The 20982-nt window shown below is 38.3% G+C and overlaps 1 protein-coding gene across 5 annotated transcripts in view; it reads right to left on the reverse strand.

The window, feature by feature from the left end:
• Positions 1 to 20982, reverse strand: part of RAB27B (RAB27B, member RAS oncogene family) — a 137704-nt gene that overhangs the window by 23704 nt on the left and 93018 nt on the right. Inside the window, exon 1 of one of the 5 annotated variants that reach the window (XM_035706282.2) lies at positions 7981 to 8566. The exons of the other annotated variants lie outside the window; for them this stretch is intronic. The gene's annotated coding sequence lies outside the window, so the exon portion shown is untranslated. Of the gene's footprint in view, positions 1 to 7980; positions 8567 to 20982 lie in introns of those variants that run through there. 5 annotated transcript variants of the gene reach the window in all.

Below are 20982 nucleotides of genomic sequence, written 5' to 3' on the forward strand. Positions count from 1 at the left end.
TCTAAAGTTTAGCTTACTTGCCCTGAAAATAAGGGGTAAAAACTCTAGCACAAGTCAACTTTAAACTGATTTATCTCCAGTGATATAAATTCTTTAAATTATTCTCACATATTAAACTCACCTCTAAGCCAATGAATAATTTTGTCTAAATATTTTTTTCTTAAAAGTAACATTTTTCTTTTCCATGGGCTTAGTTTCGTGGTAACTTTTGAAACTATGTGAGGGTTTTTCCCCTTTTTTTCTTTACTTTTTATTACAAGAAATCTCAAACTTATATAAGATTTGAGGGAATATTAGTATACTCTCATATATCAATCAGCCAGCTTCTAAATTATCAATACTCCCAGGTCTATACCCCAGAGAAATGCAAACATATAGCCACACAAAATCTTGTACACAAATGCTCATAATAGTCCCCAAAAGGAAACAATCCAAATGTCCATTAATGGATGAGTGTATAGACCAAATGTGGTGTGGCCACACGATGGAATATTATTCAGTCATGAAAAGGATAAAGTATGGACACATGCTACACCGTGGATGAACCTTGACAACACACTAAGTGGAAGAGGCCAGATATAAAAGGTCACAGATTTTATGATTCAATACATATGTAATATACAGAAACACAAACTCAAGGAGAATATAAATTAGTGCTTGCCAGAGGACACAGGGAGGAGGAGGGATGGGAAGTGACTGCTAACGAGGAAGAGGCTTTTGGGAGAGATGATGACAATGTTCTGGATTTAGATACTAATGGGGGCACATCTTTGTGAATGTACTATATGGCGCTGAATTGTATACTCCAAAAGGGTAAATTTTATGATATATGAATTACATTCAGTGGAGCTACCGGAAAAGCCCAACAAAGTAAGAATATCATATCTTATTTTTAAAATATTATTTTTAGCTGAGCTCCCCTAGCTGGGCGTTAATTAATACCTGTTTACAGTGAAGTCACTTACGAGTAAGAATCATGTGTATTCAGATAATAATATCCTCCTGAACCCTAGTGCAAAGGACCTATAGAATATACTCTATGAACCTAATTTTCAGTAATTTCTTTTTTTATAAAAATATCCCTTATGGGGCACCTGGGTGGCTCAGTCAGTTAAGTGTCTGACTCTTGACTTTGGCTCAGGTCATGATCTCAGGGTCTGAGATCGAGCCCCACTTCAGGCTCCAGGCTCAGTGCATGGGGTATGCTTGAGATTCTCTCCCTGTGGTGTGCAACCTCCACCCTGCTGCCCACTGCCGCATTCTCTCTCTCTCAAATAAATCTTCTTAAAAAATTCCTCAATTGACTGGGTCCTGATAAGCAAGTGGGCTCACAAATCAGGAGTAATTAAAAATCACTGAGAAACAGCAGGGCGGACTGGTGGTCAGGAGCCTGTGAACAGCCCAGGAACAGAACTTGGGTGTGGATATCGTCCCAATGATACAGGTTCCAATGCTGCTGATGATCAGCCTTCCCTGAGGAGTTTACAAGCACAAACTCTAAGATGTCTCCAGAATTCTTAGAGAATCAGAATCTCCGTAGGCAGGTCCTGGGACTTCGAGTTTACATATTCCACTAAAGTACAACAGTACAACAGCCAGATTTGGGAATTGCTTTTCTTCCTCTTTTTTCACCTTGAGGCATATACAGGAAACTGTTCCAGATGGTTGAGACTCTTAAGCCACTTCAGCAACTCATTTTGAGTAGAAAAAAAACCCCCATTGGTCAAGAAAAGTCAGTTTATCTGATTTGATCTTGTTACAGTTGAGAGCAATTTCCCCTTGCTGATTGCCATCAGCCAAGCTTGGCACATGGCTACTGGAGTCCTCCTTCTGCCCGTACCCGCTACTACAAAGCCCTTGACGTGCTTTCCCAGCTATGTATCATTTTGTTACTTCACATATTTTAAACCTTGTTTCCCTGAAAGTTAGGATTAGTACTCAAAATATTTTTACCACTGGAACCACATACATTACATGCACTGAAGACTTTGCATAAATGTTTAAGTAAATTAAGCTTTAAGAATTTTTTGAAAGATTTATTATTTGACTTGAAAAGGTCTTATGCTTATCTTCCTAAGTGAATCATATGAATCATATGATTTATCTTTCATTAGTGAGCTTACTTTAAAAAAAAATGCCTTTTTAGGTCCTTTCATCCAGGACTTTAACAAGGGAGCAAGAAAAATAAATGTAAATTCCTTGAAATTCAGCAAAGCCTTATATGGAAAGACATGTATCTTTTCCAGAACTGAAAAAACCTTTGAGGTGATACAACACATTAGGAAGTATACACATAGAGGTTGACAGCTTCCCTGAAGCCAGTCAGCAAGACCAGAAAATGGGTTTTCCTAACCTAGTGGTTCTCAAACTTGGCTGCTTTTAAAACTTCCTGATGCCCAGACCACACCCTAAGTCACGTAAATCTGACTCCTGACGGTGAGACAAAAGCATTAATATTTCTTTCATGCTCTCCAGATGATTCCAACCTACAGTCAAGTTTGAGAACCACCACACTGCCTTTTAAAGATTTTATTGATTTGAGAGAGAGATAAAGTGCGTGCACATGGACATGGTGAACAGGGGATGGAGGTGAGGGGAAGGGGCAGAGGGAGACAGAGTATCTTAAGCAGACTCCCTGCCCAACTCGATCTCACAACCCTGAGATCACAACCTGAGCCGAAACCCAGCCAGAGGCTTAACCGACTGTGCCACCCAGGCGTCCCAAGAACCACCACACTACCTTTTAGCAGAGAGACTCCTCACTGCCAGTGAATGATTTCTAATTTCAATAGTGCAAGTAACTCCGAGTTTCCTACTATAGCTAAGAGGAGAGCAGAGTGGATCATATTCATGAAAACATATTGTTTCCTAAGGCAGTGGCTGGTTGAAAGAGGATTCATTTTCCCACCATAGGTCCCAGCCTCAGTGGGCCCACTGGCACTGGCCACAGGAGCTGCTTTCCCTCATCATGACAGGGCATGCGACCTCTGTGATGGCAGTCAATCCATCTTTTTCAATAGAGTTATGTGACATATGGAAGACATTGGGTGTATATATGTAAATGGAAGCTTCAATTCTTAACGTCTCCACATAGAAGACAGATATGACTTTAAGCTAAAGAGATGAGCATTTAATAAGATGTTTTCCTAAGTTTTCAGACATTGGCCTAATAATCTTGCAAAATTGTGATTATTTTCCAGCTGGCTGCTGCGTTGAGGAAGTCTTGCCAAACTTCTAGTGCTTTGCTTCATTGTGTGAGAAAGGGCATACTAATCAAAATATCTGCCCACAAATTCTGCATTTCTCTAATGTGAGGGAGCCTAGTTAGATAGTGTCTATGGGTTCACGTATCTATGAAAAAAAAAGATGAGTTCCATATTAGTACAGTTTTCTCACTTAAAGCTAATTCTAGGTAACTCATAGAGCCATATAATTCCAAATATAAAAAAGATGAAAAAAAAATCCATGACCTCTTTAGGAAAAGAATGTTGGCTGGTTGTTGTTTTAGCTGATCTTTAACAGGAAGCATTTTATGAGCTTAATTAATGCTGAAAAAGAAAGACTGTATGTATCTGAATGGAATTAGTCCAAAGAAAGTACTTATCTCAAGGGCTCTTTCTATATTATGTAGATGTTCATGTTAATTGAAATTTCTAGATTAGAATTTTATTTCTGTAATACGTACAAGGCTGAGTAGAAAATATAGAATGCTCTTACAAGTGGTTCTTAACCCTTATGTGATTGGAGAGAAAATAAATACATGTTAAGTCTCTTTATCTGATAAGTTATTTGACATGGACTCTATACCAGAAAATCTATGGCTCTAATTCTAAGCGGTATTCAGAGGAGAGTAAAAAACTCATAAAGCCCCCAAACCAAATAATCCAGTTAAAAAATAGTAGAAGGGATGAATAGACATTTTTTCCAAAGAAGACATCCAGATGGCTAACAGACACATGAAAAGATGCTCAACATCACTCATCACTAGGGAAACACGAATCAAACCTACAATGAGATGTCACCTCACACCTGTCGGAATGGCTAAAATCAACAGCAGAGGAAACAACAGGTATTGGTGAGGATGCAGAGAAAGGGGACCCTCTTATACTGTTGGTGGGAATGCAAATTGGTGCAGCTACTCAGGAAAACAGTACGCAGTTTCCTCAAAAAGTTAAAAATAGGACCACCCTACGATCCACCCATTGCACTAGTTGTATTTACTCACAAGATACAAAAATACTAACTCAATGGGATACATGCCCCCCTATGTTTACAGCAGCCCTGGATTTTCAGCCATTTTGCCACTATGTGGCTAAGGGCACATCACTTAATTCTTACAGTCTTTACCTGCAGTTGTAAGTATGTAAAGTACCTGGCTCAATGCATTCGATCATTATGTATTCCCCCTTCCACTCTTAACTTGCCAAGAAATAGAGAACCATTAAAAAAAAAAAAAAACTCCAACCATTTTGACCAATGACACAACATAACAAAACCACAAAACAATTCATCAATTCCTGCAGGTTCCTTTGTAACTTAAAATGAAGTCACCAAATTTCCCAGAACAAAGGTGGTGTAGAAATCCCAATAAATGGGCATAGCTAAATTTTAAAAAGCTGGTTTTCCTTTTACTTGACAAAGCACTAGATTAATTCAACTACTTTATCCCCTGCTGGAGCTCTGATTAAAAATACAGTATGTCAACAATGCCTAATTACCGCTTTAATAAGCCTATTGTTTACTTCTTGGCAGTAACCTAATCAACTGACCATGTCTTAAACTCACCTAGTATTTTCCAATATAAAACATTTATAATTTTGTTTTTGATGACTTTGACCTCCAGCTGTTACTAGTGAGAAAAGAAAAGTCACGATTAGCACAAAGATATTTACAGCTATGTACTCCCATCTCTGCTGTTTGGTGCTTTTTCAAGTCTAATCAGAACAGAGCAGAAGGCAGCTTGGTGCCTTGCTCAGAGCCCTAGCTGGCCAGCGTAGTTCTCCATTCCGTAACATCCTTTAACTTGAGAGCTGGTGAACATTTTTTGGTTAATAACAATCTTGGCCTGAGAAAAGTCATGAAATATTCAACGATGCGAGTGGTTTCCTAAAATTATACTTTATAGAAAGGTTGCTACTCATAATTTTGCATTGTGCTTTTGTCCAATTTTTTTTTTCACTGAGAAAGGGACTTTCATGTGGGAACATATCCCCTTGACTGTTTATATCCATAGTGACTGTTCTCACCGAAAAAGAATCGTGACCTCAATAAAGAAATGCCAGAGTTGGAGTTTTTATAAACTAAGATTTGTTACAAGACAGTTCTTATAAAATTAGCTTTGCCTCTATTTTCCAGATTGGTTCTAAGATGAGAGGAAACTCTGCGGTATGCTGCAGGAACACAGATTGGGTTATGGTGATCTCTCATCTCTGCAAAATCACCATCCTGAAGTCCCTTCCTGCCCAAGGAAAAACGTGATCACATTTTCCATTAAAGATTTACATTTTACTTTCTGGTATTTTTTTTTAACAAAAGGACAAGTATCATAATTTACCACTTTAAATCAAAATCCTGAAAGGAAAACGTTAAGATTTTAGTGAGAAAAATAATCACAGTAAGCTATCTGTCACAAAGAATAGCATTTGTTATATCCGACACTTTCCAGTTTACGGAAAGTCTGTGTCTCAAGGAAATTTTGGGGAATCAATTCATTTCCCCTATATCAAAGAATGTTCTTCCTATATCATTTCCACTGTTTTGAAAAGGAAAATCCAAATATCTTCCTTAACTGTCTTATTTCCTAAGGTTCCAGTAACAAGCGAAGGGTTTCTTTTAAGAAGTTATATTATTATAGCTAGAAGTAAAGGTTTTCATGCTGAAATCTGAGCCCATTTGGATGGATATTATTACAATAAGAGGGAAAAATATGGAAGCTTAATGCTTGTGTATTACATTTCGGAAATAAAACTTCTAGTTGCATTTAATAGCAAAACAGGAAAGTTTCAGATTTGTTCCATCTATATATTTCTGTTGAGCACAGAAAGGTGAATATACCATTGTATATGACTGTTGAAGGATTTATATTTCAGAATAAAGCTGGCTCTGCTCCCTTTGATAATGTGACTCAGCAGCTAATCTCGCTCCTATTTGCACAATGACAAATGCAGGCTAATGCCCCTCCCCCACCCCCACCCCGTTGTCTCTCCCCTAGTTAAGCCCAGGTGGAACTATAATATTATTCACCTTACAATCCTTTAACATCATGTGAAAGAGAAGACATATCCTAAGACCTAAAACAAAAACCAGTTTTATAAATCCAGCTATAGGTAAGGTTGCATATTGAATAATCACAAATATTAGCAAGTGATACACTATATCTCGTGGCAGATGGATTTGCATTGTCTTAGGCAAAACAAGCAAGTAGGATATAAAATTTGAGGAAGGAGTATGGGAATGCAAGCTGGAACATTCTTCTCCAGCACAACACTGGGTTACATCAGTTATTGATTATAAAGGATCAGCAGGGTCATGATGAGCACCTATGCATACGTGCCACACGCACACACTTGTACACACACAGGCACAGGCTCATCAAGCATGAAAAGATCATGAAGCTTGTGCACACCACTCCCTAAAAGCCAGCTTTCTATTTAATCTGATCTTGCCAGAAGATAAGTCTGCTTGAATTGTTCATGGAGTAAGCCAGAAATATGTACAATTTACAATACAAATTCTATAAGACGCACAATTTGAATTGTTTTCTATGCCTATACTTCCAAGTAGAAGAGTGAGACCATCTTTGTTGTTGTTGTTGTTGAGGATTTGGTGCAGTCTATCCAACATGCAGAAGCTACTCTGCCTATAAAGAGTATGCTGGGTGCTTTTGAAATGATTCCTAGGTCTCCTCACCCGGAACTTAGGTGGTACTAGTTTCCTGGATGGGCAGAAAAAGACAGAGGAGGGTGTTCTTTGTCTAAGGGGTGAGTGCAACATTAAGGCACCGCCCAGTAGCAGCCCTGTTGAATCAACCCTGACAGATTGCCCAGGTGGAGACCTCATGAGCATGGGCATGAATTGTCACCTAGGGAGCTTCAAAGGAAAGCTCACAAAGCTGCCTGGGGACCTGACACTGTCCATGGCTACTCCGATTCCTGCCTTTGATAAAAATTAGTACAGCAAACACATTTACCGAACCTCTTTCTGTATATAGAACACTAACCCCAGGAGAGAGGAGGAAATGAAGAAGGAAAATGGAAATAACTGTGAGACGACTCAGAAACACTTAAAAAGCAACAATGATAAGGCATCAGGTAAGAAACTGAGGAAAGAGGATGGGTTTTATAGTCAAAATTAGACTTCACAATATGCTTGTCTCCCAGCTCCATTTATAAAGCAAGAATACTAATCTCCCCCAGATTCGCTCATTTGCTCACCCAACAAATATTTATTGGGCACGTGTCGTGTGTTGGGCACACACAGTTTTGTGCAGGGATGATGTGCTGCATAAGGCCTCCACTACGTTACCGCGCCAGCTGCGACAACTCCAGCAACTGCTTGTTCCCGCCACAGGCCACTGCCACTCCGATCTGCTCACAGTGGCCCCTTTCACTCTCAGAAGAGTCACATTTGAACAAACCGTGTGGTCACTGCAGCCAGGAAGAGCAGTTAACTGGTCTTCATGCCTCTGGCTCTGTCTTTTCCCCCAGCCTTCTCCACGTAGCCAGTAGACTGTCCCTCAAAATTATAGTCAGGCAACATCGCTGTCCTGCCTCGTATTTTCCAATGGCATTCAACAAAATGAAAATAAAGCCGGAGTCCTTTGTCCTGTCTTACAAAGCTCTGTATGACCCGGCTGACTCTTCCTGCTAATGTTCCATTCCTTTAAGGAGCCACGTCTCATCCTGTTGGAACCTCTGCATGGGCCGCTCCCTCTGCCTACATTCCCTTCTCCTCCCCTGTCTCACAAAGGGTCCTTCTTACCATCATTCACTTTTCAATTTAAATGCTTCTTCTTCAGAGGGATCTCACAGGGCCCTCAAATCTGAAGAAGGCTCCATTCACTTTCTAAGGCATCCCTCTAGGTTCCATGTGGCCCTTCTTCCCAGGTCCTGTCTGCCTTCGTTTGTTATCACTTGCTTTCCCATCTAGTTGCAAGCTCTGAGTGGGGGGAGTCTGCGCATGCTTTGTTCACTTTGGAGCCTCGCTAAAAATAGGTGTTCTGCAAATATTTGCTGGAGACACCAATATAGGCTCTGTTGGATTTAATTGGTGTGGTCTGTAATGCAGACAGCTGGTCTTGGAGAACTTCCGGTTGTGCACTAAAAACCCTGAACTCTCTGCATAAATAACAGTGTCTTTACTAGCAAAGTTACCTTACATGTTGAATCGAAGAAGAAACTAATCTAAAACTCACGAGTATAAAGCTATAAAATTAAAGAATTCTGGTGGTTGAGTGTATGGTTTCTGACTCTACCAGCAGCTGTTTCTAAGACAGTAACGTCCTTAATATCTACCTCTGTTTCTTTGGTTTTCAGAGCCATGTCCGGCTAAAATACAGAAGATTTTGATGAGATGCTAGAAAGGGTTTTATGTAAGTGCTTCAGGGTAAGATTATTGAAGAGGAAACCTCCTTTGGGGTTCTGGACCATTTCCAGTGTGTGTGTGTGTGTGTGTGTGTGTACGCACACGTGCTCATGCAGGCTTCCCTACACCAACAAGCAATTCTCTGACACCAGTAAGGTGTCTGAGAATTCAGCTCGATTCTGACATTACACCTGGATTCCACGGGTAAAGAACTCAGTCCCACAAGACGGCCCTCTACTTCAGACATCAACCGAAAGTCTAGGTTGTTATCTGTGCTTCTAACTGACCGGCTACAAATTAGAGATTCTGGAGACGTCCCTCTAGTAAAGATGCCAATTGTAAGTCAGAAGCTACCTGTACTTCTGACCCACTGGCTTGTAAACCAGAGGTTCCCACAACCCCTCCTTAACTTCTATTAATTTGTTCACAGAACTCAGGAAACCTGTTTACTCCCCAGATTACTGATATATTACAAAGATAATTAAAAGTTACAAATCAACAGTCAGATGAAGAGATACAGAGGGCAAGGTAGCAAACAAAGGAGCTTTTGTCCTCATGAAGTTTGGGGCCCGGCATGGTCACATGTGGACATCTTTGGTTCCCTAACCCAGAAATTCTCTGAACCCCCTTCATTTTTTTTTTTTTAATATGGAGGCTTCATTATTTAGGCAGATTGATTGACTCATTGGCTATTGGTAATTGACTCAACCTCCAGTTCCTCTCCCCTACCCTGCAATCAGCAGGTGGGAAGGAAGATCCCAACCCCCTATTCCTGATTGGTTCCCTCATCCCATGGCCTTTTTCCAAAAGTCATCTCATTAACATAAACCTGGTTGAAATGGAAAGGAATTTGTTATGAATACCAAGACACCATGTCACCTCGATGGCTCTGAAACTCAGGAAATGAGAAGTGAAAAAACAAAAACAAAACAAAACAAAAAAAGGAAATGAGAAGTGGAGACCAAAAATTATGGCAAAAGATGCTCTGCTACTCTTATCACTCAGGAAATTCCAAGGGTTTTGGAAGCTATGAGGCAGGAACTGCAGATATAGACCAAATCTATTTGAGAAATATGTTTTGGTCTTCTGAATGATCAAATATATATACATATTTCTTATAAATCACAATATCACAAAATCTCACAAAAGAAAATCATGAGCTCGGGGATGCCTGGGTGGCTTAGCAGTTGAGTGTCTGCCTTTGGCTCAGGGCAGGATCTCCTAGTCCTGCGATCGAGTCCTAGTATTGGGCTCCTTGCATGGAGCCTGCTTCTCCCTCTGCCTCTCTCTCTGTCTCTCTCTGTGTGTTATTTATAAGTAAATAAAAAAGGAAAAAAGAAAAAGAAAAAGAAAATCATAGGCTCAAATCCTCATTCCTACAAACTCATATGTAAAGTTCTTAATGAAGCAACACAATATCTTAGATCTGTATTTGATAATATAAAATAAAAATAATCTGTACTTCAAGAGAAAGCAAGAATCATATTTTAAATATATAAACATGGCTAGTGTTGTAAGAAAATCCAAGAAAACATTATCATTGTGGAATGCAAACAACTCACATTATATGCAACCTGAAGGAAGAAGTTTGCTACTGAGTTGTGACTGTTTTCACTTTGGACTTGATTCTTAGGACACAGGATACATTAATAGCTCAGCAAGGAACTACGCTCTTAAGGCAGGTCTGCCTATGTTGAATTTTCAGAATCTATATAATAAAGATTTTACAAAGGATTACAATTTTTTTTACTTAATTTACCTGCTTTATTTCAGCCTCTTCATATTTTTAAAATAAAGGTTATGGTTGATCTTCTCTTGTGTGATACAAAGGCAAACTGCCAGAAAACCTCTTGTGTTTTCTCATACGTATTTTTTGGTAGCTGTCCTCAAACAGTGGCATCTGTAGCTGGTGTTTTAGAGGGGTGCTGAAACCACCTCTGACCCCAGCATCTGCCCAGCCACCAAGCCTAAAGCCCTCATGAAATCCTTATGAAACAGATACTCCTGAGGATCTAGTGGAAGGATATTAAGTGTATTAGAACAAGAAGTCACCAAGGAGGTGATATATTAACTAGTTCACTCATTAGTGTTGATTAGGTTGACTCATTAAACTCTCTACCTCCCTAAAGTAGTCACCTAAACTACATCTTCCAAGGCAAATTTTGATTAACGGAGTACCTGGTAAAAAGAGACACAACATATTTCGTTGAATGAATAATGAAAAAGAGGCAAAGGTTGATGAAGGCATATCTGTATGAATGCAATTCCTGAATGGGAAAAAAGAAAAGAAATTTACTAAAATAAAGTCAATGGGCTGATGTTGGGGCATTAAAGAAAGATGGGGGGGCATATAGAATCAAGCCCCTCTCTCCCCTCCCTCACAATTTTGTTCCCAGGTGGCCCTAAAAATGTCAAACCCATTCTAAATCTCTGTATTCTAATTGGTTGAGCTCCTCAGATTCTAAAAGCCATTGTAAATAATTAACTTAAGAAAAACACTCTGCCCTTTATCAGTGGCATTTCATTGAATCCGTAATAATCCGTACTTTTGCTAATACATTAAGTCCACAGCTATGTGTTGAAAAAAGACACAATAAGATGGCGAGGAGTAAAGGGGAAATTCCAAATTTGTTAAACCACAATTTACACTGACATATTTGTATTACTGGATTCCAGGATGGTTTTGTGGTCTGTCTCTACATCTTGCACTTCATCAAACACATCCACAAAGGATGAGAAAGAAAGTATTTGGTATGCGCAGGAGTAAGATACCCACCCCTCATTTTCCTTGGGTTCCTTCATTTAGTTCTGCACCAAGACATGGGTAGGATATACACACAATCTGAGCAGAATGATAAAGCACCTTAACAAAAAAACACTGCTTCCTTTCCCAAGTCACAGCTCATAATTATGTCCAGTTGACTCTTGTCATAAGCTCTCACGCTCAGGTGACTCAAGGCAGGTGAACCAACAAAGACAAAAATCCAGAACTCCCTTGCAAAGGATTGATAGAGATGAAAGAAACTTGAACTCCAAGGAATTTTACCTGTTTGGTTTCTCTCAGCTGGTTCTCTCTAGAGGGCATTTTAACTGAGATAGTCGTCTGCTGAGAAACAGAAACAGCCGATCTGAATTGTTTTCCAAATTAAAAATAGGAGTTTCTGAATAGTGTTAAGAAAAGTGGAATCTCAGAATGAGGTCAAATCAGGATGTGACCCCCAACAAGACTTTGGGGTCATACATGACTCTAATTCCTGTTCCTCTAATTACTAGCTATATGGCATGAACAATTATTAAACCTGGCTCTCAGATCCCTCCTGTGTAACTGGGGGTCATACAATATTTGTAAAGCACCTGGTTTGTCACTTAGCCAAGGAGGAGACACTGAGTAGGTGAAAACGATCTTGGTATAAAACACTATTGGCAACAATTTCTTTGTAATCTTTGCGTTTCTTTGTAATTAGTGTGGCAATTGCAAGACTTATTAATAACATTTCTCATTTTGTGACTGCAATAAAGGCCTCTCGCTCAGTTATAGACAATCACTGGGGGGAGAAAAAGGTACTGTTGCCCAACTACAACCCTGAATGATTCTGATGGAACTGGTCTGGAGTGTGTGATTTGGGGACAGGGAATTCTCAAATCAGCTCTCATGATTCTAATGTGAAAAAAAAACAAAAACAAATCAAAAGCAGACAAATAAGATGCTAAACAGTGTGACTAGCAATTTAGGGATGCCAGAGTTAGCAAACAAAATTCAGGATGCTCAAAATTCAGGAAGTTTGGATCAAAAGACCAATTAATTTTTTAGTGTAAGCGTGTCACAAATACTGCATATTTAACTGGATGTCATGTGTTTTCTTCATTTGGCAACCCTAACCGGTATGATAACTTTTGTGTAAAAAAGGGAGAAAGAAGAATATGGGTATCCAACTGTTTAATTATGTATGTATAAAATGGATTTTAAAGATGTGCTTCTGGGAGGGGAACGAGATAGGAGGAAAGGGAGGGTGGTTTTCACTGTACTTTTTTGTGCCTTTTAAGCTTTGAACCACATGAAAGCATTCCATATTTTTAAAACAAATAGCATTATAAAAATTGAAAATAAATAATTTATAATGAGAGTGAAGAATCAATAGAGGACATAACTAATACATATAATACCTAGAAAGCAAAACTGGTAGGAATCTGTCAAAACATCTTACTCTATTATATTCTGGTTTTTCAGCGTAGACCTAAGTAGAATTAATATTAACAATCACTTGTTGAGTTGCCAGATTATAATTGGAATTAATATCAGCAGCCTCCTGTTGAGTTGCTATTACGCAAAGCACTTTATACACTTTAATTTAATCCTCACAATAACCCTTGGGGGTTTTGCAAACAAAAAGGCTGAAACTCAGAAAGATTAATTAACTTGCCCAAATCACACAACTAATGATTGGCAGGCCTGGGGTTTAAATCTGGGTCAGTCCAAATCCACAGCTTGTTGCTTTTAAATACAAGACAATACTCTACTGTCTTCAGCACGTTGATTCCCAAAGTCAGGAAATTTGTATTTGGGCATGAAAATCAATGCAAAAAGGCAGAGCAATGAATGCACATTTTCATTTTATGCCAGCATCAGTCACCGAGCTAAGAAACGTGACACCCCGGTAAGTATTTTCTTGGTAAGTAAATATGCAAGCGCACCTCACTTTATGCAACGTTTGTGTTCCAAGACAGTTGTTTCTCAATGACATTTATGCAAATGTAATTGTATTCATATTTTAGAGTAAATCCGGGAGTCTGCTTTTTAAACAAAGTGTGTTAAATTCAGAAGATAAATATGACTGAGCTCAATCCCATTGTTTTGGGACAGGGCACAAAATGAGATCATCTAGGAATTTGCTAATTGTCCTTCAGGGTTGAGGGTCTTAATATAAAACATGACTGGTAGTTTATGTGTGCAGAGGATACTTTGCTAAATTACAAAGGATTTAATCAGTTAAATTAAATTTCTAACTTGAGTCTGCCTTTAGCTAATTTATTGTTTAAATAAGCATGAGTAAATATTTGTTATAGAGAAGCAGAGTGTCACTTATCAAACCAGTACTATTTTCATAGCTTACTGAGACAGGAATGTGTTAGAGGACAACTTTGTTATCTCTTGTGAATGGTTTTTAAAAGATTTCTCCAAAATCTATTTTGGTCTACATACCTTAGGCATCCCCCAATGATCTGCCTTATTTAGATGGCAATGTGTGAGGAATGAGAGGAAGGGGTTTATCTGTTGGAACTGATAATCAAAGGCTATTTCAAGCATCTTTAAAATTAGTAATTTTATAAACAGTTGACCAAAAGCTATCATCCCATTAAGAAGAGAGCCGCAGACTCCCTGAATAGTTGCCAGGATTTCTGTCAGAGGTTGGGATAGGAGTGGTTGAAGGCAGGTAAGTGTCCCCTCCAGCCCAAGGGCAACCAGAGCAGCACTGTGAGTTTAAGGCAAGACTTGACCTCCCCATGTTCAAACTTTGTGCTTTCTACACTACATCAACTCTTCTGAGTGGCCAGTATTACAATTCTGAAGTCAGGAAAAATCAACCCAGGAATGTCATTTAAAACCATGCCCAGATATGCTGTTGGCCAGGCAGTGACTCCATTTGCCAAAGTCAGATACCACCTTGGTGAAGCTGTATTTGTGCCATCATCTAAATATTCTATTTATCTTCCTCTTTATTCCTTATAAAAGGGAGTATTTTCTTTGAAAGTACAATATTAAAGAATATATATAAAATGCTAGATCATCAAAGATTTTATCTAAATAACCAAGAGTTATTGAGGATTTTATATTACTTTCAGCTTCTACCTCCCCACCCCTTACCACCTCATACCATACAATGAAATTTATTTCTTTATTTTTCTATAGTTACACATATTTGATTCAGTAGATATTTTCCAGAATGCATTATATTCTGGTAAGGTACCGCCAGTAGTAAATCTGCATAAAACTCCTATTACTTCCATAAATCAAACTGCATCTCCATTTAATTGTATTTATTATATGTAATTGAGTCAAGTTTTTTTGTTTACTCTTCTTCATTTTAAAAAAGGAAAATTGAATTGTTTACATCATTTATAAACTAAGATGGTTAAAAGAATGTTTGCCTTCAGTTTTCTGAAGCTCTTGCTTTTTCCTGCCTATAGGTCAACGGCCTATTCTTAAATGTCTTTGTATCTAGAGTCTGGGGAAATATGTGTACATTTATGTATGAATAAGTGCTTTTATCGTAACACTTCTTTACTCACCATTTGAGCCTATACTTTATAACTCTCTCCAAATTTTATCAGAAAATTCTTAGCACCAGTGGTAAGATGAATTCATAAATAAAAATGAGCACAGATACCTAAAGGAGACAGGCTTGGCGGAGTCAGTTTCATGTATATCTAACCTCATAATCAACATGCTTTTTCTAATTAACACGGTGTTCTTAACTGGAGTAGTCTGGTATGGGTAGAGGCCATAGCTTTCCTCATTTTTCTGGGATGCTCCATGTTGGCCTCTCCAATCCACAGGCAACTTCACACGTCCTCTTTCTACAGTAACTTTGGAAGCACCACAACAGTAGGCTGCTCAAACCTATATCCCCCCTCCCATTTACCAGAAAACTGGATAATTCCACCATTATAATAATTTCATCTGAAGCTCTTTAAAAATGTAAATGTCAGCATAACATGTATGATACTACTACATTTCATTTCAGCATCCCGGAAACATACATACAGAACTTTAGATCCCCATGGAAATCCTTCATAGAACAATAAAATAGGATTAGTGTCTTAGGCTTTTTTATTGTCAATATAAAAGCAATCCTATAAAGTCCATTTCTACATTATTTATAAAACTACAATTAAAAACATGACCCATAATGGGCTTTGTGCCATAAAGTTACTATTAGAATGTAATGACAGGAAAAGAAATGTGTCTCTCCCGATAAATCGATATACTTTCTTTAATCTGATAAGAGAAGCTATGGTACGCAGTATTTTTGTTTGTTTGTTTCCGTTGCCTGGAAGATCAGAATTCAGTTTTTTTCCTTAACATTTTAGTGATCAAAGGTTCCCTGGTTAAACTACTTTACCTCTCCCTACTCCTGGATTACGCAACTCTTTCTTTTTGCTTGTTTTTTTCTGGTTCCTTTAGCTACTTGACTGCATTTTTATCTCTAAACTATCGCAAACCCTCTGTAGGAAGACGTAAACACAGTTGATTCTTGTTAATCGTGGTAGTTTTGTTCTATAAAGTCACTCCAAATACTGAATTAGCGAATACTGAGCCATTGTTCCTAGGAGAAATATAGGATAAAGTTCCTGTGAGCCACTGGTCACCAACTGATCAATATAAACCTTGTTTTACGTGTATTCTAATAAGGACACCTTCCTTAATATTATGGTTGATTCATGAACATTGAATTCATGGCCAATAGCACCATAACTCATGCCTCAATGAAACTTATCTGACACACATATTTTCTTTATAAGGCACATCACAGCCTTCTCACACTTAAGAACATTAATCACTTCAGTGATATGCTTGGGAGACATTTTAAACAGAAAAACCACCACCTAAAAGCACAAAAACGGGAAACATGTTGGCATTAAATAAACCATGGAAAGGACACTTGTTTACAGCATGAGAAACCAAACGGAAAGAAACTAAAACAAGACAGAGTCAACTTGTTTGACCGCAGCTGGGAACGTGCACAGCAGAAGACTCAAAGTTTTCCCCACATCCATGCATGTTTGTGAACGACCACAAAGACAGCAAGAGTGATGATCTTAGAGTTACACATAAATTTTAGCCAGTAGGCAAATGCACAAATCTACAAATGGCAAATTATGAGGACTGGTTGCATGACTTCCCCAAACTATGATAGTTTGGGGGAATTATTATATTTTGGCTAATTAGTGCATTAGCCACAGTTAGAATATCAAATTATGGAGTGGAGAGGAGGAGCCTGAGGGAATGGGACAGCTGCATTTGATTATATTGTGGAAATAGCAGAAAGGTTTGAGCAACGGCAAGAGGAGCAGATCCCAGAGGAGCAGCCAGGGAGTCCCACAGGGGACTCAGGTCCCTGGGACAAGGACAGGAGAAGCAAGGCAAGCCTAAATGGACATAGCATTAACAGATTTCACAACTGTACTTTATCCTACTGCAGTGGCCCTATTATTACACCCATTATTGCTTAACTAGGGGAATTCAGGGAGACTTTTTTCTTCCCCGATAGATTCCTACGCTAAACTTAGTACAAATGTCAGGCTATATGACCAAGTATTGTAGTGCTAATATGTCTCAGGGAAAATAAACCCAATACATAATGTGTTGATTTTGGCCAAATTATTAGTAAAAGTTGTAACACGTGGATCTCAGGGGAGACTCTTCTTTCTAGTTGATGATGAAAAATGTTACTAAACCTAGAAGAACCACTCCCATCTCCTCCACACACCTCCATTTTCACACACATTAGGCAAAAATTGGTAGAAAGGCAGGTTGGGAAAGACACATGTGAATTTAATAGGACTGACAGCAGATCGGTCTGTTAGGATGCTGCACATAGTAGGTCCTCCAGGGATCAACAAAGTTAGCAGCCGGTCTCAGTTAAAGCTAATTAGTTCATGACATGAAAATTCAGTCTCATTTTCTGTCTCTTTGGGCAATCACTAATAAACCCTCTTGGATCTTTCATTCGGTGAAAATTACTGGGAATTTTAGCACCAGTGAGCTCTGTAGATATTTCAACCCACAGCTCTGTCATGGTTCGTGGCTAATTTAGTATCTTTTCCCACAAGGTTATTTCTCATGGAAGATATTGATATATAGAGAAGCCATAATCGTACCTGTGTTTTATTCATAAACTTGGCTTGGTTCTTTAAGTCACACCCTTGTTATTTCAGACTCCACCCTGATTACTATGACACTGAAACCATCTCATGGTTAAGGATTGGCTTTCCTTCGAGTTCTGAGGTGCCTGCACTTCCTGTCCTTCAGTTGGACTGTGATTCTGAACCTATCTGAAGGAGCCATTGACACACAAATTCTAGCATATGAGGGATGATTGTACTCATATTCAGGATTTTTAAAATTATTTTAATCTTGATTATCTGAAATGGAAGAAAAACGTATAGCTCCAGTTTGGCCAAAGTTTATAAAATATGAAGAAATTTTTCAAAGATTTCATCATTTACATTGATACTTCAGAAGAACAGAGATAATCCTCTTGTTACCATAAGACATTTTAACATGTTGGAATCAAATAGACTGAACTGAAGTTTAAGATATGTCTGATTTCCAAATAAACCAGTTTGCTCTAATATTACTGTGTAATAGTTTCACACTGGTCCCCTGGCCCGGCTGATACGCAGCAAACACAGACCAATGTGGCTTAAATGTTCCTTTACTCTTACTAATCAGCAGGTGCCACACTAGTTGTCCAACAGCTCCAGTGCCCCTAGTTCTGGGGAGCCAGGAGAGGAAACAGGAGAGATGCATTTGAATATATCCTTGATGCTATTTTTATAAAACCACTTCAAGCTCAAGTTCTCCTATCAGAAGCACCTTCTTATTACAGGGTGGCTTAGCACTACTAAAACAAAAAAATAATAATAAATTTTATTAAAAACCTAAAATTAGGGGCACCTGGGTGGCTCAGTGGTTGAGCATCTGCCTTTGGCACAGGTTGTGATCCCAGAGTCCTGGGATAAAGTCCCTTATCAGGCTCCCCACAGGAAGCCTGCTTCTCCCTCTGCCTATGTCTCTGTCTCTCTCTCTGTGTCTCTCATGAATAAATAAATAAAATCTTTTAAAAAATCTAAAATTATAGGTACACTATTACCACAAAGCTTTAATAAATAATAAATATAAAATATGTAAATATACTAAATACAAATGTTAAATACATTAAATTCTAAATAGGAAAATCAAAGGTTAAAATATAAAATATTTATTAAATATTTAAACATTGTACATGGTGCTAATTTGTTTTAATGCCTTTCTGAGCCTCAATCATCAGAAAAAGTTGTAGCACAAACCCTGGTCAGACTATGCTCCTTGCTGACACAACACCCAGTGACAAGTGGCATAAGCAAATTTGAAGGACAGTGATTAACTTTGTAGAGCTTTACAGTCTTTATTCATTAGAAAAGAATACAAATGCGAAAAAGCTACAAATGCATAAACTGAAGATACTTACAACAGATATTTTTGTCTGAAACTAGCAAATCTAAAGTAAAATGGTTGCAACTAACTCCCCAGACTAAGAATATTTTTTAAATAGGCATTTTTCTCTTAAAAGTAAAAGATAAAACTTACCAGCAATAAATTTCTTAAACTACATTGTAATCAATGTTTTGATTTCTGCTTTGACCCACACCATGGTAAAAAGGATTTCTACCTATCCTGTTTAAATGCTCCCACTGGTTATTTTCTTTGTCTTTCTTGGTATTACCATCTAAGCTTTAATGGACTTCAGACTGTCCTGATAAATCACATTATGCTTAAAAATTAGTTCAAAATATCTATCTAAATTTCTGTTCAAACATGAAGCTTTACAGAACGCTTTTTCTGAAAAATAGTTTAAAACCTCGTGTATTTGAAGAGACTGGAAATGAATTCAGTGCATTTGATGAAGTGTTCTAGTAGTTTTGCAAAAGATAAATTTTTTTTAAATCCCATAAAATCCTTCTAAAAAAATTCCTGTAGTTATCTGACCTAGGTTTTTCTTATGGTGGGATAAATAGAAGACTGCTTACATAACCCTTCTTACAAACAAGTAGGTCAACTACTTCCATGTCAGTTTTCTAAATTTCACTGACTTGAAATTATCATTTGGAGATAAGCCAAGCACAGATAGAAAACCAGGTCCAAATTTTCCCATGATGAACTAATTAGTTTACTTTGGGCTATTTCTTACATAGCAGCCTTCTGCTATCATCAGACACTTGACCTACCCTGTTGTTGCTTAACAACACTTCCAAATATGTTAACGTGGCAAATGTGGGACTCTGTTTTACTTACCATAATCAATAAGGTATATTTTTATCTCTAAGGAGAATCAAACTGTTATCTTTATGATTTCTATGAATTGTTTAAATCCTCAATTCTGGACCATTTTATTTTCTGTAATACATAGGCTTTCCTAGACCGACAGGTTAGACATTGGACTGAATAGTATACTGGTGTCTATTTCTGAAGGTAACAACACAGAGGGCAGTCATGGTTTTAAAGATTACTCTAAAATTACCTAGATGCAATCAACCAAGAGATCTTTGGTGTCATGTATCTAAAAGGTTGGCCATTTAGTTTGCACTTGTGGGCCTAGACCTGTTTGGAGATTATGCAGCTCATCTCTTATACCAGCAGTTGGCTGAGGTTGGCTCAGAAAAATGCTACTATTCCTGATGGAAAAAATGCTTAGGCTGGTTAATCCATTACAATTACTTCAGTCTGCAGACTAACCACAGTGTCTGCCAGCTTACCACCTGAGTCTACTTACACATATTTGTAATGTTGACCCAAGAGACAGGAAATGGAGAAATTACTGTCAAGAATACATAGTCAAGGGTTATGGGCAATAATGGTGAGCAAGCCTCAAACTCTATCCCAGGGCCACTTCTCTTCCTGAGGATTGACTTAAGAGACTCTACAGAAGGACACCAATGACCCTGTCTACAAAGGGATGTGACAGTATTTTCAGAACTAGGGATTTGAACACTTATCTAACCCAGGATCTGCCCTTAATGATGGAAGATTCTATATGGTAGCTGCTCCAGGATTTTCAGGCCATAGTATCACCAACCACATGGACCACATTAGCTTCTATTTATGAAGTTCTTTTTTTTGCCCCAAATTGTTCCCCTACAATTCTATTTGCACAATTGCAATTTGTAACGTGATACGTGCCTTTGGATTTTTGCTACATTAAGTAAATTAGCTGCTTTTGGTCATTGATACTGTAGCAGAAATTAACTCATTAGAAAGACTGGTCAAGGGCAGCCCGGGTGGCTCAGCAGTTTAGCGCCTGCCTTCAGCCCAGGGTCTGATCCTGGAGACCCGGGATCAAGTCCCAGGTCAGGCTCCCTGCATGGAGGCTGCTTCTCCCTCTTCCTGTGTCTCTGTGTCTCTCATGAATAAATAAACAAAATCTAAAAAAAAAAAAAAAAAAAAAAGACTGGTCAATAAGCCATTAATTTCCTACCTGGGAAGCAACAAAATATCAAAAGAGAGAAAGACGGGCTCTGAGAAAGTTCTGACAAAGAATGATTTTCCCTTGACATGTACTAAAAAGGAAGTTCTTTGCTCCACTTTCAATGAAAAAAAAAAAGACTTAAGGAGACAATTTTACCTCCGTGACAAAATAG

This window comes from Canis lupus, chromosome 1 (assembly GCF_003254725.2).
Source record: "Canis lupus dingo isolate Sandy chromosome 1, ASM325472v2, whole genome shotgun sequence".
Lineage (NCBI taxonomy): Eukaryota > Metazoa > Chordata > Mammalia > Carnivora > Canidae > Canis > Canis lupus.